Below are 23327 nucleotides of genomic sequence, written 5' to 3' on the forward strand. Positions count from 1 at the left end.
ATTTAAACAGTCCTGCCATCTGATTAATGAATCCATGGCAGGATTCCCAGAGGCCGGCAGCAGGGCCGGACTGACCACCGGGCAGTTTGGAATGCTGCCCAGCTGGGGGCTGATTTCACTGTGGTGGGGGCTGATTTCGTTCATGCAGAACTGCGTGTGCTTCGAAGTAATTAAAGCAAAACAAATTTCGTTTAGCACACACAGGTCTCCATAAACAAAATCAGCCCCCAGCTCAGCAGCATTCCAAACTGCCCGGTGGTCAGTCCGGCCCTGGCCGGCACTGGGGCGTCAACATTTTCGATATTATCATTGATATTACTGGCCTCCAAGCTCCATTCCCCAATCATGTCCAACGTCCAGTTGAGATGTTATGACACTCCCGCCACCTTGATGAATCACATAACAGCCGAAGTCACTGCTTAAAATTGCCCCTTGCCTGCCGCTGGATGTATCACAGACTTGCCTACAAGTGTCCTTCATATGGCAAGGCATTCTAGTTTTGTAAAAAAAACACAACCTAATTAGGTTGACAGAGTCCATCTTCGGCGGTTCTGGCAGCCCAAAAATAGTTCCAACAACAGCATTCCAACTGGCGCCAACCAAACTCACAGCGGGTGCAACCGGAGAGCGGGGAGGAACCCGCTTGTTAAACAACAACTGCAAGAGGTACTTTGTTTACAGTATAGTGATCTTTAATATTGCACTTTATTAACAATCTTCATAGCAGGATGATTGAGGTAGTGGGCTAACTCATGTAAAAGGCTGTGGCAGAACCGTCAAACATCATAGTAGTTGCACTTCGCACAATGGCACTTTTGTGACACACATCATGTAAGAGAATTCTAATGATGTGAGAATTACCTGGGTCATTTCATAAAAAGTTTTTAAGCCACGATTTTATGTCTTATTTTAACTTAAGGTTATTTATTATGGACATTGATGATTTTGTGGTTTAAAGCACGTGCACTTTCGTCCGTAATTGTTGCATTTACACAATGATAAACTTAACTCTGATTCCCAATTGAGAATATGTGAGAGAAATTGGTCATCACATCGTAAGGAATTTTATGTCAGATTGATTGACAATGGAGAAAAAGCACCCGGAAACTGTTGAACTAATTTTTATGTCAATATTTATTTAATTAGAAGTAATAGTTTGTAAAAAGTAGCACGGGAGAGATTCTTGACATATGAAGATCATTTGATGCGAAAGATGGGTGCTGAGTGGGTTTCTCCATGGCTCTCGGAGTAGAGAACCATGAGACCAGAAGTTCCTTTATTTTAATGAGTAAATGGGAAAGGCAGCAATGCTAAAACTAACTACAGCCGAAAATAAAACAGAAGTAATTGACAATCCAGCATTGGTGTTGGTGCGTGTTTCGTATAAGGAATCAGAAGTGGATATATATATATATATATATATATATATATATATATATATATATATTTTTTTTTTTTTACTTTCTGGAACTCCATGAACGAACACAGCCGCACACCTCCATGTAATGTTGGGGGCCCTGGGCCCTCATGCGGTAAAGGACTGACGCAGACACCGTCAGCTATAGGGTACAATTGGCCCAGAGCACGTGCGCTCGGCCTCTTTTATTAGAACTGTGTCACCTGACCAGTGACATCAGTGGTGGGTGGGTGTTTAGTGTAGGGCATACAAAACAACTAGACTGCTAACTATGACTCTGGGTCACTACATCCCTCCCAAACTTTGGGGAAAATTGAAAACAAAAGAAAGTCCAACCTGTGGGGGAAAAAGTTTACATACAATATAACACTGGACTCTATAATTTGAAGTGAGTCTCTTTGGTGGATTGCAGGTCGCAGATGGTGTAGTTACTGCATCCAGGACTCATGAGTCACTGTGGCATCGTTTGCCATTGTTCGGCGGGTCCTATCTTCTGTCTGCACCACCTGGACGTTGTCCTTGGCCATGTCTTTGCTTCACACCACTGGTGACAGTTGGTAGCTAGATAGAAGGGTGACGTGATCCGAGTATTGTTTGTCTTCTCGGTTCTCCTCTTCAGTCCTGGTCCTTGGTGATGTCTCGGGGGCAGGCTTCAAAGTATTTCTGATCAGATGAAAGGAGTAGGTGCATACATCCCTCTCACTAGGATGCCCCTCTCGCTGGTATTCATCTCTCACAAGATGTCCGGGAGGACCTCTTTGCCAGGTTTCCACTGGACTGGTGTTTTCGGTCATGTTGCTCCACCATAGCCTTCGGGCCGTGAGCGGGGCGCTCCACGATCTTCACCGGTGTGTCCTAGTTCCACCTGAAGGTTACGCTGTTGACTCTTTCTTGCACGCGAAGCTTTCCTCTCAGTGGGTCTTGCAGTCGATCATTGTGGATCTGTCTCTCTTGCAGGACTTACTGCCACCAGAGTCCCTTGAGGCCTTTGCTTCTTGGGCTGCCACGGGTTGGTGTGGAGTGGTCAGTTCCTCAGCCGGATGTGTGAGCACTCTCGCTATCCAATCTTCCGCTCAACCCCAAAGGTAGATTGTTGTCAACAGTCCAAACTTGCCCTCTTCTGCGATTGCCACATTGATGGATGGCTTGCAGGTGGATATCTTTGACTTGTGCCGCTGGTTTTCCTGCCAGGCCTTGTTCTCCCCTGCACTCCGGTGTTCTGGTGCATGTCACCATCTTCTCCTGATGTTTGTGTGAGTTGGCTAGTTACACCTCTTCTCTTCTTGTGATCTTCTAGTGGCACCGTGGCACTCGCTTCCCCTCTTCTCCTCCTTTCCTTTCACGACGTGGTCTGTCCCTTTTCTTCAACCACCCAGGCCATCTCTGTGTGGCGTGCACTCCACACGTGTCTCCCTGGTTGCGTCCTACCCTTAGGACACGCCTTCTCTTCTTCCGATGACCAAAACCAGGCATTGCGCCTTTCTTCCTGTCGCTCCTCCTTTACTTCGGGTCGGTGTTATCAGACCTCTTCTGGGTCCCGTCCATGGACCTCTTGAACTTCACGTCGGTCTTCATGTCAGAGTATTCAGTTACTTCAGCTTTGACCTTCTGGCAGGTCTTCGCAGTCATGACCTTCTGGTAGGTCATCTTCTCCTTTTCTTTCCGGGTGACCATCTGGCTGGTCATCTTCTCCTTGACTTTCCGGGCAACCATCTGACTGGTCATCTTCTCCTTTCCTTTCCGGGCGACCATCTGACTGGTCATCTTCTCCTTTTCTTTCCGGGCGACCATCTGACTGGTCATCTTCTCCTTTCCTTTCGGGCGACCAACTGACTGGTCGGCGTCTTCTTTCCTTTTCTTCTCGGGCGACCATCCGACTGCTCCGCGTCTGGCGGTGACTTTCTGGCAAGTCATCTTCGCTGTGACCTACTGACAGGTCTCCGAGGACGCGATCCCTGCGTCACTCAGTCGCGGTGGCGTGGAGTTACTTCACTCCGTGCGCATTCCTGCGTAGTGCTGTTCGGTCCTGAAGTGTGGAGTTCCTTCACTCCTTGCGCGTTCTTGCGCAATGCTGTTCGGTCTGAGGTGTGGAGTTTCTAGTGCTGTTCTGTGGCATTGGCGTGTCGCTGTGCAGAGTCACTCTGGCGCTCCTGGCACATCTCGGCGCGGTGCTGGTGCTGCACTGTCCTGGCGTGCCGGTGTGGAGTTCCTTCACTCCTTGCGTGTTCCTAGGGTTTCTAGCCCGTTCTTTTCCGCTTCTGGCGTGCTTCTACGCAGTCTATTTTGTATCCTTAAAGCAATGTGGTTAGGCTTGGCGCTACTCTGATATAGCAAGTCTCTTGTGCTGCTGGTTGCTGCAGGCTTGCCTTGGGGAGGGTTCCTCGATTCCTTGCGCTGTCCCTGGAGTTTCCGGCGTGTTCCTGCACTGTCTCCTGGTGCGTTCCTGAAGGTTTTAGCGCTATATCATTGGCGCGCTTCTGTCCGCGCTCTTCCTGTGCTTCTTTGGTGCGGAGGGTTACATCACCGCTCCGAGCTTCTTAGTGTTCAAAGTCGCTTCCCGTTACTTCACGGGGTGTGCTTGCTTTCTTCTGGGGTCCTGGAGCAGTGTCGGCGGTCGTCGCGCTTCTTCACTGTGTCGCACTTGCCTGGTGGGGAGTCTCGTGGTGGTGCACCTTTCTCTTCTTCCGGCAGCGGTGACAGCCTGTGGCCACTAGGCGTCACCGTGCTTTCCGTTGATGTGGCTTTAGTGCTTCTGGCGGACCGCGCTTCTGCTCCGTCGTCTCTCCTGGTGCTGGGAGTTTCATCACTCCGTGCGCCGTCCTGCGTATCGCTGTGCTGTGCTGTCCTGGCACCTGTGTGGAGTCCTTGCGCTTCTGGTGTGTTCCTGCGCACCCACTTGTTGGTGGCTTGTCACTGCTCTGGCTGTGTGGCGTCTGTGCATCAGTCTTGGTGCATGCTAGTGATTTCACTCTTCTCCTGGCACATGTGCACTTGGCTCGACGCACCTGTGCTCTCCTGTCACTGTGTCTCTTCCTTACGCCATGCAGACCCCTTTATCTGCTGCTCACTTGTCCTGGGGCACGTTTGGTGCTTTGGCAGCCTCGTGCTTGCTCCAGTCTCTTTACAGGGTTTGTTGGGATTTGAAGGTGCAAGTACGCAATTGGCCACTAGGTGGCAGTGTTCCATGCTCTCTCGGTGTCTCGCAGCTTGCTGGGACCCGTGGAGAGCTGCTCCTGTCCTGCCTCGTGCTGCACTCGCCGTGCTGGGGCGGTGAGAGACCAGACTGGCTCCCGAGGGCTGCTTCCTTACTCTTGGTGCGTGACTCTGTTACTTTAGGGGGAAGGACGGGCACTGTCCATTCTCCCAATGCAGGTGGGCTCCCGTGATCAGTGCCCGGCAGCTCTCCTCACACTGCGGGTACTGCTCCGAGTCTCCTCACTCTCTCCCTCTCTGCGGGCTGCATGTGAGGGTGCCGGCGCTGCTCTGCTTCGCCGCGGGCCATATGCTGCTTTCTCCTTCTTGCTCTCCCCGCCTGCAGCAGCCTCTCAGGTCACACGCTGAGCGGGCGGGGAAGAGGTCAGCGCGGCCCCCGGAGACTGCTGATTGTCTGCCAGGCAGTGCTCACGGTTTGTCACGGGTGGGCTCCGCTTGTGTGGCCAGTGCCCGGCGGCCCTCCTCAGGTTGTGGGCACACTTACCCCGCCACCGCAGTAGCCTCAGTCCTACGCTGCGCGGCGGGGGTCGGAGTCGCTCCAGGCAGGCCTCGGGTGGGCTCCGCTGGCCTTGCTTCTCTCTTTGTTCATTCTCGGCCGCATCGCGCCTGGCCAGGCACCATGGTAATGCAGGTGGGCTCCGCTTCGGTCACCAGGCGCTGGGGCCTATCTGCGGCCGATGCGAGTGGGCCCCGCTCGGCCTCTCACGTTAGGGGACACTTCAGGCAGGCCGCGGGTGGGCTCCGCTAGCCCTGCTGTAATGTTCGCTTATTGTCGGCGCTCAGCAGGGCGCCACGGCTATGAGAGTGGGCACCGCTTATGATACAGTACCGGGGTCGCTTCAGACTTGAAAGGCCCCCTCCGCTCACCTTCGGCTGGCTGGCTGGCTTCCTTCACGCGGGTGGGCTCCGCTGAGGTCGTAGCGTTTGGCTACCAGTCCTGGCTCGGTGGCAGCCGATGCAGGTGGGCTCTGCACGGCTCTCTCTTCACCCCAGGCAGGGGGGGCTCACTCACGGCCGACGCGGGTGGGCTCCGGTCGGTCCGCTCCTCTTCACCCCACGCAGGGGCCCTGCAGGCTTGACTCAGAAGGTGTGGGGTAGGCTCCCGGTCACCTTCTTGTCTGCAGGCAGGCCCCGGGCTCGGCTTACGCCGTGCAGGCCTCTCGGCGGCCGGCGCCGCTTCCCCGGAGGGGTGCCCTCCACATGGGCAGTTCCCTTCTTCTTTCCCGGGGGTGTTCAGCTGCGGCACGCGTGGCTAGCGTCCGCCCTCCTCGTCGCCAATGTAATGTTGGGAGCCCTGGGCCCTCATGCTGTAAAGGACTGACGCAGACACCGTCAGCTATAGGGTACAACTGGCCCAGAGCACGTGCGCTCGGCCTCTTTTATTAGAACTGTGTCACCTGACCAGTGACATCAGTGGTGGGTGGGTGTTTAGTGTAGGGCATACAAAACAACTAGACTGCTGACTGTGACTCTGGGTCACTACACTCCAGACAGCATAATGTATTTATTATGCACAAAGACAACACGTTTCGGCAAGAGCATTTTTCGAGTAAAAATCATGTTTCCAAGCGCCTCTAGAAATAATGTTGACAATTCATGAAAAGAGAAGAGAAGTGATACTGTCATACGTTTAGATCGTAACTTATCCTAATGACACATCCTACTCATATTAGAAATTCAGCATTGCATTTACATTAGGCAATGTGGTTAACATTATTAGCCATAGATAGCAGGAAAGGAAAAAATGGCAATAGCAATAATTATACAGATCTCAATGCATTTTTCTTCGAAAATGATAGAACCTCTCATGAAACTCATATAAATCGGACTACATTCCCTGAACAATTTTTGGTACAGTACACTTTGTTTCATGGCACTGAACATTGAGGTTCGGTTGGTATACTGTTTCGCAGGTTACATGATTTGACCCGTGTTTCTGCTATACAATGTGTTTCGGCAAAATGCAATAAAGTTATGAGTCCGGCAGTGTATATTCTGCTGCTGTATTAGGATAACTGTATCAGATTGGTATGTGCTCCTCCAAATGCAAGATAATAAATCCTTAGGCAAGGGTTTCACCTATATATGTGCAAAGTGTGAGACCCAAGTGTGAGACCCAATAAACAAAAAATATTTATATAATAATACGGGTTCTTCACTGGATGACCCCCCCCCCCCCCATTGAAAGATCTCGACAGGTAGCTATACCGGTAGCACAATTGAATCCCTCCATTGTTTGCAGGGCCGGACTGGCTAGTTGGCAACACCTACAATGAGAGAAATTTACCTTACAATTATCGCATGAGATCCCTTTGCATACACTCAATATCTACAACTATGGGCAGCAACCCTGTGTGTAGAGAGAAATTCGTCTAACAATTTGTACCTCAAGTGCCTTTACAATAAAACAGGGTCTGCAGCTGTGGGCTAAACCATATATATGGATCCTAGCCCTCCCAAACCCTTATTTAGTAAAAATTATTTACGAAGTAAATAATGTGAATAATGTGACTCAAATACAGAATAAAATCAAAATCAAAGTACTCAAGGAAAGCCATATAAGTATGGCCTCAGCGGAATCAACATCCTATATTCGTGGCTCATTCCTCTCTGCTGCTTCACCTTAAGTATGTGTCACTGTATACCTTTTGTGTGGGAGTTGTCATCCTATATGAGTGGCTAATTCCTCACCACTGCTCAGTCCACATGGTATCTTGGTGTTCAGGTCAATTATGTACCCTGATTCTAAGATACACAGTTGTTTCTCCTTGTCCCCACCCCTAGGGTGCATCAGGAGCCTGTCTATGCCATAGAAGTGCATAAGACTGCTGTTACTGTCATGTCTGTCATTGAAAAACCTGGCCACTGGATAGTTGAAATCGCCATTAGATATAGCACGCTGAACAGAGCCATGTAGTGTTGTGTGCAAAAGCGTCAAAATGGAGTCTAAGCATATATTTCACTTATGCTAATTTAGCAATGTCTGCAGTTAACCCACTATACTCACCACAGTGTGAAAACTGTAGTTTTGATGAGGGCTGTAAGTGATGAGTATTGGATGGGAGGGCACAGAATATGGGTTGTTTTGTACACGGTAGTCCTGGGTGTAGAATCTAGAGGGTTAATGTGTAATATAGGTGTTAGGAGGCACAGATTGCAAGTTGTGCGAGTGCAGAGTGTAGGCAGTAACAAAGGTGGTCTGGGCTATAAGTGGTGGTATTGTTTGAAGGAGGTGGTGTAGTGTATGGGTGCAAGTATACAATGTGGCAGGCAGTGTGCGGTGTAGATGGTGGTGCAGGTGTAAGACAAATATGGTGTAGGTAGTTGTATGTAAATTCACAGATAAGCAATATAATAGGAATCTATTTCTGAGAACCCAAATAACTGAAAAAACAAATTAGTCAGGCATGGCCAAGCGGGCAGACGTAGTAGACACACTCTAAGGCGCTCCAGCATCTGGCTGTCAAAATCTTGCAACATCATGAGACTGGAGAGGCAGAACGGCACCTGAAATAGCCATATACATATCCTCGATACCCAGAGAAATGAAAGCCTCAGGTACCACCTCGTGCTCTGTGCTACATCAGCATCCTCATGAGATGCTACCCGGAGGGGACCTTTGTCAGCCATCGGGCCTAATCACAAGGTGGTGGAGAGAAACTGAGGAAGGTTATGTGGTGTGGTCTAAAAACCTGAGAGATGGGCGGCAGTTAGACACATCGAAGGGCCATTGGATGCTGTGTGCATGGCTGCAGGAAGAGCGGGAGGCAGTGGTCCAACTGGCAGGTTTATTCTGTCAGTGAGGGTACCAGAGGGGTGAACTAACAAGTTGGACTAGGGTGCTGGAGAGTTCGGCCCAACCGACATACGGTGACAGACCAGCCTGGGCTCTGTGGAGTGGAGGAGTAGCATAAAGAAATGATATCGCCAATCAAGCATAGATGAATCTACATCTGCAGGAAGAAAACACCGACTCATACCCTTTGATACTGGGTAGTGCTTTACTTTGCACAAGTCTTCATAGGTGTAGTTTAAATCAGTTCAGCAGCGCCTCTAAAACATAACAGACCGTATTACTTATTCTCAACACATAAGGTATGCAGCAGAAATTAAACATTATAACAGACATAGTTTATAGGCTCCAGATGCTAAGTTGTTTAAGTTTAGGGGTCTGACTCATCATACCGGCTTCCCAGGTTCACAAATTAACCTTATACTGAATATATATCATGGGTTAATATGTGTAATTATTGTACCTTGTAGCATGGTTGGTCGCCTTCAGTAAATGCAGTTTTCTGACCAGTTGTACTCTCAGTTACTTTGTATAATTGCTGGCCTGCAGGCGGGCGTAAAATGCAGTCTTCCGATAGTTCAGAACTATCAACTTACCAGTCATGGAAACGCTGAGAAATTGCATTTACTGAAGGCAACCCTGTTCCCAGGCCTGATAAATACAAATATTTAGCAATGATTTATGGCATTCGACACAAAATCACATTTGAACACAACACGGAGCGCAGCTTTATTAAGAAATGGCTCTGCTGCCAGGAACCATGGACCCAGCGGAGTGTCCCGCAGGACTAAGCTGGGTTACAATCATGGCAGTCCCGCCCTGTGTACAGCAGAAGGACTGTCACTCATATTCCCTCCCTGTGTCTGCCATGAATGCATGGGCGGGGAGAAAAAGCTCCTTGTAGGAGCTCCGTGTGGGTCAGCATCAAGCCGCTGGTTTTTATTTCCTAGAAACAAACTCCTGCTTTGGGAGATTGTTTCTTGAAAAAAACTAGTTTCTGTATTGGGTGTTAAACATGACACAATCTAGGTAAAATTCAATGCTGTGAAGGGATCATTATATATGGCTGGCGGACCTCCGCCAGGGTGGTGGAGGTCATGACATGCACCAAAAGCTAGATATGGATCTAACTTCTCAGTAGGGGCTGTCAGAGCAAGCTAGGGTGGAGCTCTATCGAGGGGCATATTATCAACAATTAGCGATATTTATCACTAAGTAGGGTTAGCGGCAATTTTTTTATCGCCGCGCATCACCGGATTTTACGCTGAGATAACGTGCTATTAGCAACGTTTATCTCAAAAGCGATAAAATTTCAGGCGATAGCGGGAAGTTCATGAATATTGCTGAGAATACAGCAATATTCACGCTAACAGGGTCTAGGAAAGGGGGGGCCGCTCGGCCCCCACGCACGCATGGCTGGGCCCGGCTCCCCCTTGCCCCTATTGATTGGTGGGTCCCGCCGTTGACCCGGAAGCGGTTTGAGCGTTTCCGGGTCAAGGGGGCGGGACCAAAAAGGGGGGTTTAAGAGCCTGGGGAGCGCGGGAAGCACCCTCTTTGTGCCCGCTCTTCCCAGGCTCGCTCCTCGCCCCGCTGTGGGGCTGTTAATTTTATTGGTTTTTCAATACAGGTGCAGCGAAGTGGATCCTTTACCCGGGGACTCGGGCGAAGACGGCGCATGCGAATATTGTAGGGGGTCGAGGGCTCTTGCGGTCACAAAGCAGCAAGAGGTGCGCAGTGGAGGCAGTACTCTCGGCGAGATGGCTGCACGGTACCCGGAGAGCCGGCGTAACATAAGTAACGGATTGTGTAGTGTAGGTGCTAATAAAAAAATGTCTGGTAAACGCAGCGCAGGGAATTCGCACATGGAGCTAATGTTTCAAGCCATGATACGCAGAATGTCAGCAATGGACAAGAGGTTGGGAAAGGTGGATAAATTGGGAAAGACTGTGGCGGAATTAGGTCAGAGGTTTGATGCACAGGCAGGGCCATCAGGGAGGCCCAAGTGGATAATAGTGCCACCTAGACCGAGAGGGGAATTTGAGGCCCCACCTAAGCGTTGCAGAGCTAAGAAGGTTTGTAGTCGCCCCCCAAGCCCCGTGTAGTAGGGGGGTCCCTGGGGCGAGTCCCTAGCGAAGCACCCATGCCCACGCCAGCCCTACCTAACCCGATAAGTGCACCGGTAGCACCGGCTTCAGCCACGCCGCCTATTGACGTAGCCCCGACTGTGGTTCCACCCGAAATCCCGGCCAGCCCACCTCTGGGGGTAGGTCAGGTACCCCCAGAATTGGCAGCACAGATAGCGGCAGTGCTTCCATGGTTGGGGGAATGTTACCTTCCGCAGCTGACCCCACGGCTGAGGCCCAGAGAATGGTTGCTAAAATCATGGTGGCTAGGGGCGAGGCTAGGGTGCCAAGCATACCAATTTCTCCCCAAACAGGTCCAGCGAGCAATTTGGGCACAGTCAAGACCGTAGACTCAACGCAACTCGCTGAAAGTGGTAAGGAGGTTGCCCTGCCGGTATTGGGTGAAGGCACGATACCGTCCAGGGGGGAGAATTTGGCACAGCATGTCTCACAGAGTGTGAAAGAGTTGATTTGGGCAGACAAATATGTGAATATTTTCTCATTGCTGATTGACAACAGGGAGTGGGAATATGCCAAATCGCAGAAAGATATGATGTTTCCTAGTGAATGGCGGTCTCAGTTGTATAAATTCAGGGTGGAGGAGACACTCATCAACTGGATCAGGGCTTTTTCTGTGTTTATGGCGGTTACCGCTGAACGTTCCCCGCTATGCAGGCGGAGATGGCTTGTTACCAGAGTAGGATTACAATGTTCAATGAGAATCACGGGGGGGCTTGGAAAGAATATGACATAGCTTTCAGGAAAGCTAGGGAATTTAACAGAACTTTAGCCTGGGACAAAGTTGACTCAATTTCCTGGCATTCTCAGTTTGAAAGGGGGCAATCTGCAGGTGCTAACACTAACTGGAACAAAGGATATTCGCCCAAGCCTCAGCAGCCCTTTCAGCAGCCCTTTCGGTCAGCGCAAGGGGGGGAAGTGGCCAATAAGGCCAAAGGTAATACGGGCGGGAAGGGCATGTGCTGGGATTTCAACAGGCGAACATGCACCGGGGCACCGGGCACGTGCAAATTCAGACACGCGTGTTACATATGCGGCCACCTTTCCCACCCAGAAACGACATGCCGGTCAAAGGGTAGTACTTCTGGTAACAGGGGGAGAAGAAAACCAGAATAGCGGGGAACACCCTCAGGTCGCGCAGTCCCCCATTGACGTGCCGGCTATGAATCCTTGGCTCAATAGATACCCAGACCATACCTAAGAAGGGCTAGCAGCAATTTTTTTATCGCCGGGCATCACCGGATTTTATCGCTGAGATAGCGTGCTATTAGCAACGTTTATCTCAAAAGCGATAAAATTTCAGGCGATAGCGGGAAGTTCGTGAATATCGCTGAGAATACAGCAATATTCACGCATTATCGCTAACAGGGTCTTAGCCACTAATCCACCTCCCATTGGATATAATGGCTAAGAACTGGTCTGAAAAGGGGGTGGAGATGAACAGAGTGTCTGAATTAAGCAGACCACTCTTACCCAGTCCAAAGATCAGGGCTTGATCCATCACCGTTATTTATCTCACTGCACCATCCCAGCTCAGAACCTGGCTATATGCAAATCAGTCTGTCCCTGGCCCAGTGCATCATGGGAACAGGGCAGACTAAACTACCAAGCCAATTCTTCACCAGAAAGGAGACAAGCTACCGGGGACCGGTTTCTGGCATTTCAGCCGTCTTCGGCCCGGCTTGCTTGAATCCTGATGGTGCAGTGAGAAAGGGACTCATGTCTGAGTATACCCTGCCACACCTATAGTGGCCAAAAACGATTCAGAAAAGGGAGTGGTGTATGTGATGAACAGAGTGTCTGAATTAAGCAGACCACTCTTACCCAGTCCAAAGATCAGGGCTTGATCCATCACCCTTATTTATCTCACTGCACCATCCCAGCTCAGAAACTGGTTATATGCAAATCAGTCTGTCCCTGGCCCAGTGCATCATGGGAACAGGGCAGACTAAACTACCAAGCCAATTCTTCACCAGAAAGGAGACAAGCTACCGGGGACCGGTTTCTGGCATTTCAGCCGTCTTCGGCCCGGCTTGTTTGAATCCTGATGGTGCAGTGAGAAAGGGACTCATGTCTGAGTATACCCTGCCACACCTTTAGTGGCCAAAAACGATTCAGAAAAGGGGGTGGTTATGAAGAGAGTGTCTGAATTAAGCAGACCACTCTTACCCAGTCCAAAGATCAGGGCTTGATCCATCACCGGTATTTATCTCACTGCACCATCCCAGCTCAGAACCTGGCTATATGCAAATCAGTCTGTCCCTGGCCCACTGCATCATGGGAACAGGGCAGACTAAACTACCAAGCCAATTCTTCACCAGAAAGGAGACAAGCTACCGGGGACCGGTTTCTGGCATTTCAGCCGTCTTCAGCCCGGCTTGCTTGAATCCTGATGGTGCAGTGAGAAAGGGACTCATGTCTGAGTATACCCTGCCACACATATAGTGGCCAAAAACGATTCAGAAAAGGAGGTGGTGATGAACAGAGTGTCTGAATTAAGCAGACCACTCTTACCCAGTCTAAAGATCAGGGCTTGATCCATCACCGTTATTTATCTCACTGCACCATCCCAGCTCAGAACCTGGCTATATGCAAATCAGTCTGTCCCTGTCCCTGCCCCTTGTTGTTAAATATTTTGTCCACCCTAAGCGTGGAAGGGTATACTCAGATGTGAGTCCCTTGCTCATTGCACCATCAGGATTCAAGCAAGCCGGGCCGACGATGGCTGAAATGCCAGAAACCGGTCCCCGGAAGCTTGTTTCCTTGTTAGTGTAAGAATTGGCTTGGTAGTTTCGTTTGCCCTGTTCCCATCATGCACTGGGACAGGAACATACTAATTTGCATATAGCCAGGTTCTGAGCTGGGATGGTGCAGTGAGCTAAAAAACGGTGTTGGATCTAGCCCTGATCTCTTGACTGGGTGAGAGTATTCTGCTTAATTCAGAAACTCTGTCCATCACCACCGCTTGCTGTTAAATATTTTGTCCACCCTAAGCGTGGAAGGGTATACTCAGATGTGAGTCCCTTGCTCATTGCACCATCAGGATTCAAGCAAGCCGGGCCGACGACGGCTGAAATGCCAGAAACCGGTCCCCGGAAGCTTGTTTCCTTCCCAGTGTAAGAATTGGCTTGGTAGTTTGGTTTGCCCTGTTCCCATCATGCACTGGGACAGGAACATACTAATTTGCATATAGCCAGGTTCTGAGCTGGGATGGTGCAGTGAGCTAAAAAAATGTGTTGGATCTAGCCCTGATCTCTTGACTGGGTGAGAGTATTCTGCTTAATCCAGAAACTCTGTCCATCACCACCCCTTGTTGTTAAATATTTTGTCCACCCTAAGCGTGGAAGGGTATACTCAGATGTGAGTCCCTTGCTCATTGCACCATCAGGATTCAAGCAAGCCGGGCCGACGACGGCTGAAATGCCAGAAACCGGTCCCCGGAAGCTTGTTTCCTTCCCAGTGTAAGAATTGGCTTGGTAGTTTGGTTTGCCCTGTTCCCATCATGCACTGGGACAGGAACATACTAATTTGCATATAGCCAGGTTCTGAGCTGGGATGGTGCAGTGAGCTAAAAAACGGTGTTGGATCTAGCCCTGATCTCTTGACTGGGTGAGAGTATTCTGCTTAATTCAGAAACTCTGTCCATCACCACCCCTTGTTGTTAAATATTTTGTCCACCCTAAGCGTGGAAGGGTATACTCAGATGTGAGTCCCTTGCTCATTGCACCATCAGGATTCAAGCAAGCCGGGCCGACGACGGCTGAAATGCCAGAAACCGGTCCCCGGAAGCTTGTTTCCTTCCCAGTTTAAGAATTGGCTTGGTAGTTTGGTTTGCCCTGTTCCCATCATGCACTGGGACAGGAACATACTAATTTGCATATAGCCAGGTTCTGAGCTGGGATGGTGCAGTGAGGTAAAAACGGTGTTGGATCTAGCCCTGATCTCTTGACTGGGTGAGAGTATTCTGCTTAATTCAGAAACTCTGTCCATCACCACCCCTTGTTGTTAAATAAGAACTGGTCTGAGCAGGCGTTCGTTTTTGGAGATATTCACGCTTAGCGCAAATATTTCCATCGCTACGCCTGTGTTGGTAATAGGCGATAGCGACTGAAAGCAGTCGCTAACATCGCTAACAGGTTGGGTACGCCCACTTTGCATGTAATAAGTGATAAATATCGCTGACATGCAAAGGGGGCCCCTAACCGCTCGCTATCGCCTACAAGCTGTCGCTAACTGCTGTTAGCGACAGCTTGCTAATAGGGCAATAGAATTATCACCGCTTAGCGGCCGAAAACGGCCACCAAAGCGGCGATAATTTCCTATCGCCTCCCTTGATAATATGCCCCTGGGGCCTACTAAGGAAATTCCACATCACAGTTGAAGGTTGAATGCCTGGATGGTGGATTCTCCCATCCCCTTAAAAAGGAGACAAAATTCTACTACCAAACCCATACTCTCACTGTTTCAGCCGCAGGTGCACTCTAGAGGGCCTTCAAGTGAGTTATAAGGGGAAGAGTGGTAACATTATGTATGGTGCCATCAAAACAGGCGTAGGGAAAATTCGATCACAAACCATGAGCCTGAAATATTAGGACACAGGAGAGGGTTCCTATCTCCACCAGATAGAGGCTGCCCGCAGGTCCCTAAGACAGTTGATCTAGGATGCAGCACACTGGATTTGGTTTGCTTCCTAGCATCGTGTCTATGAGTTTGGAGACAAACAGGAAAGTTATTTTACTGGCCGGCATCAAGATAGGAACCTACTTGGCCAGTGTCTTAGTAGCGTGCAAACTCAGGGAAATTATCTCAGGCCTTGATATTCAAAGAATTTTATGGCAAATTGTGCAAATCATGGTCACCAGCAGATGTAGTGGGTTGGGCATAACTGGGGGCTGACCTGCTGGTCGCCTGCCTCATTTTATATAGTCAGTGGTCCCTCACAAGATGGATAAGAGCGAAAAAAATGAATATAGAAATACAATGAGATCTATATTGTATTGTCCCTCCGGTCTAAAAAATGATTTAATGTTTTTTTCATTTCAAAGAAAACAGAACAATAAAGTGGAAACACAAATCCTGTGACAATTAAAACAAGAGGAGAGGCTCAGGCATTTCTCGGCGCTTGAAAAAGGATCAGTGAATTATCAAGCACATATGAAGGAGGATACCATAGCACAATACAGTATTACATATAATAGTGACAAGGTATCAAGGAATCGACGACATTTCGATCCCATACAACCGGTGCCAGGATAATCATCAGGACATAGAGTTATATGCCTGAGACTGATGCCTGTAAATATGGGGAGAGAAGGGGGTGGGTAAAGGGAAGAATTAGATAAAGGAATTACATTTAGAGATAAGAGTTTAAAATTGGTCAGACAGATGACCAAGAACAGCCATGCAGATGTAGTGAAGTTTCCTGATATATCTCTGTGATCAGCAGTACGTCCTAAACCAAGGAGTGGCGGACGTGAAAATAATTAAATAGAAGAATAAGAGTTTAAAATGGTCAATAAGATAGAAGACCAAAAAAGTCATGCAGATTTAGCGAGGCTCCCTAGTATATCGCTGCAATCAGCTGTCAATCCTATGTCAAACAGTGGCAGGCGGGAGTGGATGAGAGAAATCAATGGGCGGATTGTTCCATAACGTTACGTGATCGTAATACTGTGGTTATAGTGTTAAAGTGGGAGAGGTGAGGCGAGTTCATGTGGGGGTGAGCATTGTAAGAGTTGTATGCTTACTGATTCCAGAGAAAGGGGTAAAGCCCCTCAGGGGACTCAAAAGGATTAGGGCGGCAAGTGTGTGCATACTAGAAAACCTATGAAGAATTGCTGGTGGTGCAAACAAGGCAATTTTTGTGACCAGTGGTGTGTCAGGTTGGGGCTTACTGAAAAACTTAAGCCGCGGTCTAATTACTTAATTATATAGGGCTGGTTGACCGGGATAATACCTGTGGGTAAAGGAGAAACTGAGGCAAAACCGTTGAGTGAGGGTAGTAATAAATGCCATGGAGATAGTACAGTAGTCATCTTGACTTACCCATAGGAAAATGTGAAGACGAGCTGGACGATGTGTGAAACACATCGGCACAAACCCGCCGGATGCGCTGTGGGAGAACGCGGATAGTGTTCAAGTGAAGTGGTGAGATGGCAGGGGAAAAAATGCTGATAAGCGGCATTGTCATGTGACCAGAGTCGGTCAGTCAGGTGGAATTGGAAACGGTGCGTGAAAGGCAAGGTAAATAGGTGGGAAGAAGTAAATATAGCAGCCATATTGGAAGAGGGAGCAGATGAAGATAGAACGCAATATAGGCATTCAATTGGTAGTGTGGCACATTATTTGACCAAGGACTGTGTCAAGGCCCAGACAGTATCACATTCGAGAACATCAACAAATTCACAATCCTGGTTTGAATACACATGACATAGACAAGAGTACCAAACAGTAAATACAGCAGCCATATTGGAAGAGGAAGCAGATAAAGTTAGAGCGCGATATAGGCGTTCAAATGGTATTATGGCACATTATTTGACCTAGGACAATGGTAAGTCTCAGACAGTATTGCATTCAAGAAAATCAACAAATTCACAATACTGGTTTTAAATACACATGTCGTAGTGTTTAGACGAGAGTACCAACCAAATTAACTTGCCATTCAGGATATAAGAGATCCGTGGCCCGGGGGTGGGGTGGAGAAATGAACACAACATTTGGTGAGACTGACAGGGAGAAACCATAAAATAATATGGACATTGAAAGCGTATAGTAAAAATTAGCAAGTACAATAGCAGGAGGAAACTGACTGCGATACAGAGTTACATGTTATTGACAAAATGGTCTCATTTAGAAGTGGAGAGTGCTTAAAAGAGTACTCGGAAAGTAATAGTTCAGTACAGTCAAAGCAAGGTAGTCCAGTCCTCCATTCGGTTGAGTCCAGAGGCTACCGGGTCATACAATCCATTTCAATTCCTCCTTGTTAAGTAGTTGGCCGATATCTGCACCTCTTTGTGGGGATTTTACTATGCTGATGACCAACCATCTGATATTGTTCCTTGTGTGTCCTTTGAAGGCAAAGTGATCCACTAGTGGGACATTGAGTGTCTTACATCATAGGTGGCTGCCATGTTGGCAGATTTGCATCCTCACCTTCTGGGTGGTTTGCCCAATTTATATCATATTACAGGGACAAAGGACGGCATACACAACATTTTGTAGTGTTACAGTTGGAAAATTGTTTCAATTGTATTTTATATTGCCACAAGTAAATTTCTTGCATTCGATCATGAATTGACAAGCCACACAGTTTCCACATCTTGAATGCCAAGATAGAGGTTCTAGGCTCAAATAGTCATTGAGTGTCCCTGTAGGTTTTTGTGGTGGCAGTGCCGCTCTAACAAGGTGGTTTTTGCAAAATGCAAAGAGGGGTCGTTCTAGTTTCAGGGCCCCAGCATTGAGAATCTGCAAGTGTTTCAGAATATATTTCCTCACTATGTTAGAGACTGGTGAGAACGTTGTGACACAGACCATGCGATTCTGAGTAGTTTTAGGTTTGGGAGATAAGAGTTAATCTTGTGGGCAATACCATCCTCTCTTTAATGCTCCATGTATTAATTTACAAGGATAACCCCTTGCAATCAATTTGTCAGACAAAATGTTAGCTTTGCGGAAGTAGTCCTTGAACAAGCTTAAATTTGGATGGGTGCCCTGGAACAGGTACACATCTGGTGGAAGAAAGGGGACTATTAGATTTTAGGTCTCACCTACGCAGCGCGCATGCGCTGCTTAGGAAAAAGACCTTTAGAAATCGATCCCATTTTGCTGCCAAAAGCGTGCACGCATTGCTTTCAATGGCAATGCGTGCAAGTTTGGCGATTCCCTTGTGGGAGCGAGCTTTCAAACCATCTCTTAATTACAAACAGATGTTTCCTGCTCGCTCTCTAAAGGGAAATAGGCGCAGGCCCCCTCCTCCCTCCCCTCCCCCTGCTTCCTCCTCTTCTCGTCTTTTTTTTTCCTTCAGCGCGAAGCACGCCGCTTGTTTTTAAGATGCCATGAGTCTCGTGCTGCCTTTGAGCACTACCACACGCATACCTTGATGGGGCTGACTTAAAAGGGCCCTGGGAATTGGAAAGAGATACCTATTTTCTTTAAACTGTCTGTAAATTGTGCACAATGAAAACAAAGCACCCTCTTCTCTCCATTACATGACAGGGTCTTCCATTAAACCCTGAGTCACAAAGGCGGCCTGGCAGATTGCGGCGGAGGCGCGTCTGTCTGCCCTAATTACTTTTATTAGAGGATGCACTGACAGTGACCGATGGAAAACAGATTCCTGACTTATTACTGACTGGGGCGGCGCGAGGGTGTCTGAGAGCAAGGGGCAAGTTAACCTACTCTTTGTAAGAGGTGAATATCCGTTTAAATCGGAGTCCAGGTTGAGAGTCAATTATTCCCACTCCGCACCCAGCACCCCCATCCTTCCGTCATGTTACTGGTTATCAGATGCCCTCAAGAACAGCCTTAGACGCCCCATTAGACACCGCATAAACACTCCGTGGCTGATATGCGCTAATACCCCACAGCAGACAACAGGCCCGGCTACTAACACAGCCATTCAGTGAATGCTGACCCCAGAAGCATAACGCCTATCAGACACTGGCAAGCAAAAGAGGCCTTCTAGACTTGCATGGTGCAGGATTGAGTAAACAGAATTCATGTTATTATTTCCTGTGGATTGCCACTTTGAACTGTGTTGTTATCAGACAGCAGCATCACCAATATGACCATCTATTTATACCTATCCGAACTTGAGATGAAACGTCCTTTGGTATGGTATAGATAGCACTTGCTCCCCTTGATAAGGTGCCGTCCCTAAGTGCTCTGTGGACGCAACTCCATGAGGTGTTGCAAATTTACTGGTGTCCCATTATTGCCGTATTCAGCTTTTCAAAAATAAACACTTCATATTTTGCCATGTCTTATCAACGTCATGGTCAAATCCAGTCTTCCCAAAATACACATAAATGTTTGGGACCAGTCCAAGAAAAGAGTTTCTGGGCAGACTTTGTATTCAGTGATGCTATCACTGGACACCTCACAAGTCAACAAGCATTGGCATAGCCAATAGGTCTCGCCTTTGGGACCTTATCAGTGTTTAGTTGTCCAGCACAATATCCTTGGTGCAACAACATCAAGTGTTGCATGTCTAATCACGTATAAGGCCCCAAAGGCAAGACCTATTGGCTATGCCAATGCTTTTTCTTATATGTAGACAATTCACTCCTGTTAGCTAGATATCCCAGGTGGACATATCAATGCCTGATCCAGGCTCTCAATAAGTACAGGGGGCATTTGGATGGGTGGCCGACTAACTCATCGTATGTCACTTATCACACCCTGACCCCCGCCCCACCCTGCACCGCTCCACCGTGCTTACCTGCACAGACCGTACCTGGAGGCCACCAACGTTGTGATTGATTGCTGGTACATGGCACATCGTTGTGCATGCTAGGATCACTAGGTAACACAGGTAACCCCTTTCCTAAATGGTATCTGGCTGACACATGCCAGGAAATAGGAGGGGTATTCCCAATGGGAAGCTATCTGAATATCCGTGGTACTAGATGTGTGTGAGCATACCCAAATCAAGTTACTTTCAGATCCGACCAAAGAGTTTGATATGTATAAGTTCCAGATCTTTCTATACGTGCAACTAAGACATGCACTGAAGGGACACACAACGGAGCTCATTGACCTGTTGGAGTATGGTAGAGGACAAACTGACATTTGGTCCACTGTCTGGGAGGAAAATCTCACTGGTATACAGAAACCGGGTTTGTAGTTCTCCAGAAAAATCTGCTGAGTGCCGTTGGCTTGAGAGGAAGATTGAGACCCACTGGATGACAGTAACTGGTAAGAGGCAAGGATGGTGGCTCTGGAATGGGCAACTTCATCAAGGCTCTGTCTGGTCCCGTTTAAATATATACCTAGGTTGTACATCTCTTTAGAATGTCTGTGGAAAATAGACAACATCTCCTCTCTGAAATGTTTCAGGTACCGGGTTCTTAAGGTTGGCTTCTTCTGTGTGACTTGGGGATGTGGAGCAATCCTGACATAATGGGCAGCAACAGTTCGCTCAACTTTCTTGAGGTCTGGGCACGTAGATCCTGAAACGTGGGCATTTGATTAGCTAAGAAACTGCGAGTTGCATCTTCTGTAGTGTTTTGTTATCAGTAGAAGTGTGCAGAATTTTGTCACCTTTAATTCCATTGCTAAAATTACTTCACCCCAGAAAAAGGGTATATACTAATCATGGGGCTCCATCAATGTTCTCTATATTGATTGCCTTTCCTCTTTCATCACATTTCCACTTTCTAGTATACAGCACCGTTCTCATCTCCAGGCAGAATGAGTTTAAGGCGGCATTATTACTTAAGATATTCCAATTTCTTATTTTGATGAGACCACGCTTGATTACTATAGGGAATAATTGGTTTTTATACGATTTTCAGTATCTTCCAAGATAGAATTCTTAAGGAAACTTTTGATAGTGCTAATTCTTTGAATTGCTTGATTCAAAATTGATTTGGAATATTATCCAACTGTAAATTTCTTAAATGTCACTATATAAGACAAGGGGCCACTCCATGCACAAATGAGTATTGTTCATCTGTAATTGCAGAGCTGTAGTAACTTATTCTGTAACATTAGTGGTCAACAATTATTTAGTTTTCTTTCTCGGCTGAATTAACAGCACAAACTATTGTCTCATTCACACCAGGGCTAGTGCATTCCCATTCACGTTCCTGGCCGTCTCCAACTGTTTCCTTACGTTGTACCTACACAAATGACATCTCTCTAACCCATGGGAAAAGGGGGCTCTGGCCCAGGGCCCCAGCCTTTCAAATGGCCCCCTTACAGAGCCAGTTCTGTTCTGCAGAGTCTTGCCCTGATGACTTTGACTAATTTTTAAACAAATTCTTTTAAATACTGTTGGAAAGTGGATTATTGGTAGGGGCAAATGCACGTCTGCCACTGGCAATAAGGCCACTAACATGTGATAGGACTCAGCATAGGTCTTAGAAAATTATTCCTATGCTCAACCCTTGGTAACGTGGCTGCGAGCAGACAAGCCTAACTTCAAAGATAGGTATGCAAAGCATTTAAAAACACAATTTCAGTAAATAATAAGACACAACACATAATAAAAATCCAACACTAATGTACAAAAATAGGAAATATTTTTATCTTCAAAATGACACTAAAACGACAAACATCCAATGTAGGGAACCGGAGATATACATTTTCAAAGTTTTAATAAAATATAGTACCTAGAATATTATAGCACCATATTGTGATACCTGCTCGCGATAGACTGGGGCAAAGTCAAAGTTTCAGGCCAGGCGCAATGGAGCCCTGAGTGGCTACAGCCCCCCGGCAGGTCCCAATCCAAGTTTCTACCTTCGCACTTAGAAACTTTTCTGGAGCTTTTTCTCTTGAGGCCCCTTGAAGTTGCCAGGCAATCGGATCTGGTGAGGGTTCGCCGGCTTGATTTTTGACAAGGTCCCGGTGAACTTCACTGGAGTAGACTTAGAAAATATTTCAAGTTTGCTTCAGTGGGGCAAACCAGGAATCCAGGCCCTCATGCGATGGAAGGCAGGTGGTTTAGCTATCACGGTTGCTCCGGGTCGACTTTTCTACGAGCGGACATGCACCCACATGCATCAAGGTATTTAGGAGTCGCAAACGGTGCGAATCGGTAAATTCGGCTGTTTGCGAGTCCTAAATATCTTTTTTGGATGCATCAAACATTTTTTGGAAAATCACTATTTTTAGCGAATTCCAAAAATGCGATTGCTTTTAAGGAATCGCAAATTTGCGATTCCTTAAAAGCAATGCATGCTTGCATTTTAAATTGCGAATTTGCAATTAGGGGGTGCAAATTACCATGAGGGTGAACCTCGTGGTAATTTGCGAAAAAGTTTAAAAATGCACAAAATTGCATTTTCAACACTGTAATGTTACAGACACCGAATCCCAAAATGGTATGCATCAATTTATTCTCATAATTTTTGCGATTCGGTGAAAATCGCTATTTTTACCGAATCGCAAGGATTATGTGAATTCTAAATTGCGATTTCGCAATTCCCATTGATTCCTATGGGCCGTTTGGCTCAATGGGACATTTTGCGAATTTCTATTTGCGATTCGCAAAATGTCACGATTCCCTATTTTTCGCAAATAAGGAATCGCAAAATGTCCCGATGATGCATGTGGCCGTTAGAAACTTTTCTGGAGCTTTTTCTCGCGGGGTCTCTCGATGCTCCTCATGTAGCCAGATCCGGTGAGGGTTCGCCGGCTTCAGATTTTCTCTAGTCCCGGTCAATCTCAGGAAGTCAATGCTATGGAGCTTTTAGCGGGACAAACCTGGTTGGGTTGGTCGGCTCGCGGTTGAAGGCAGGCGACCTGGCTGGCCAGGTAGAGTAGGTTCCTCTATTGAGCTTTTTTCAAACTTTGTCCAAGCTTCTTCAAACTTCTTGAACTTCTTCCTGAAGTTCCTCAAGAGGTTCCAAAGTGCCTCAAACTTACTCCAAGGGTCTGGAAGCTCCACAATGGTCCTTGAAAGTTGAGGACTTCAGTTCCCACAATCCACTGGTAGAAAGCCTTTACAAATCCACTGATGGGTCTCCAAGGTGTATATTTAGTTGGTGATGTTCCAGTTGAGCTTCTATTAACCTGTAGCTTTCAGGGAGTCCACTCT

Source organism: Lissotriton vulgaris, chromosome 2_1 (genome assembly GCF_964263255.1).
Source record: "Lissotriton vulgaris chromosome 2_1, aLisVul1.2, whole genome shotgun sequence".
NCBI classification, from domain to species: domain Eukaryota; kingdom Metazoa; phylum Chordata; class Amphibia; order Caudata; family Salamandridae; genus Lissotriton; species Lissotriton vulgaris.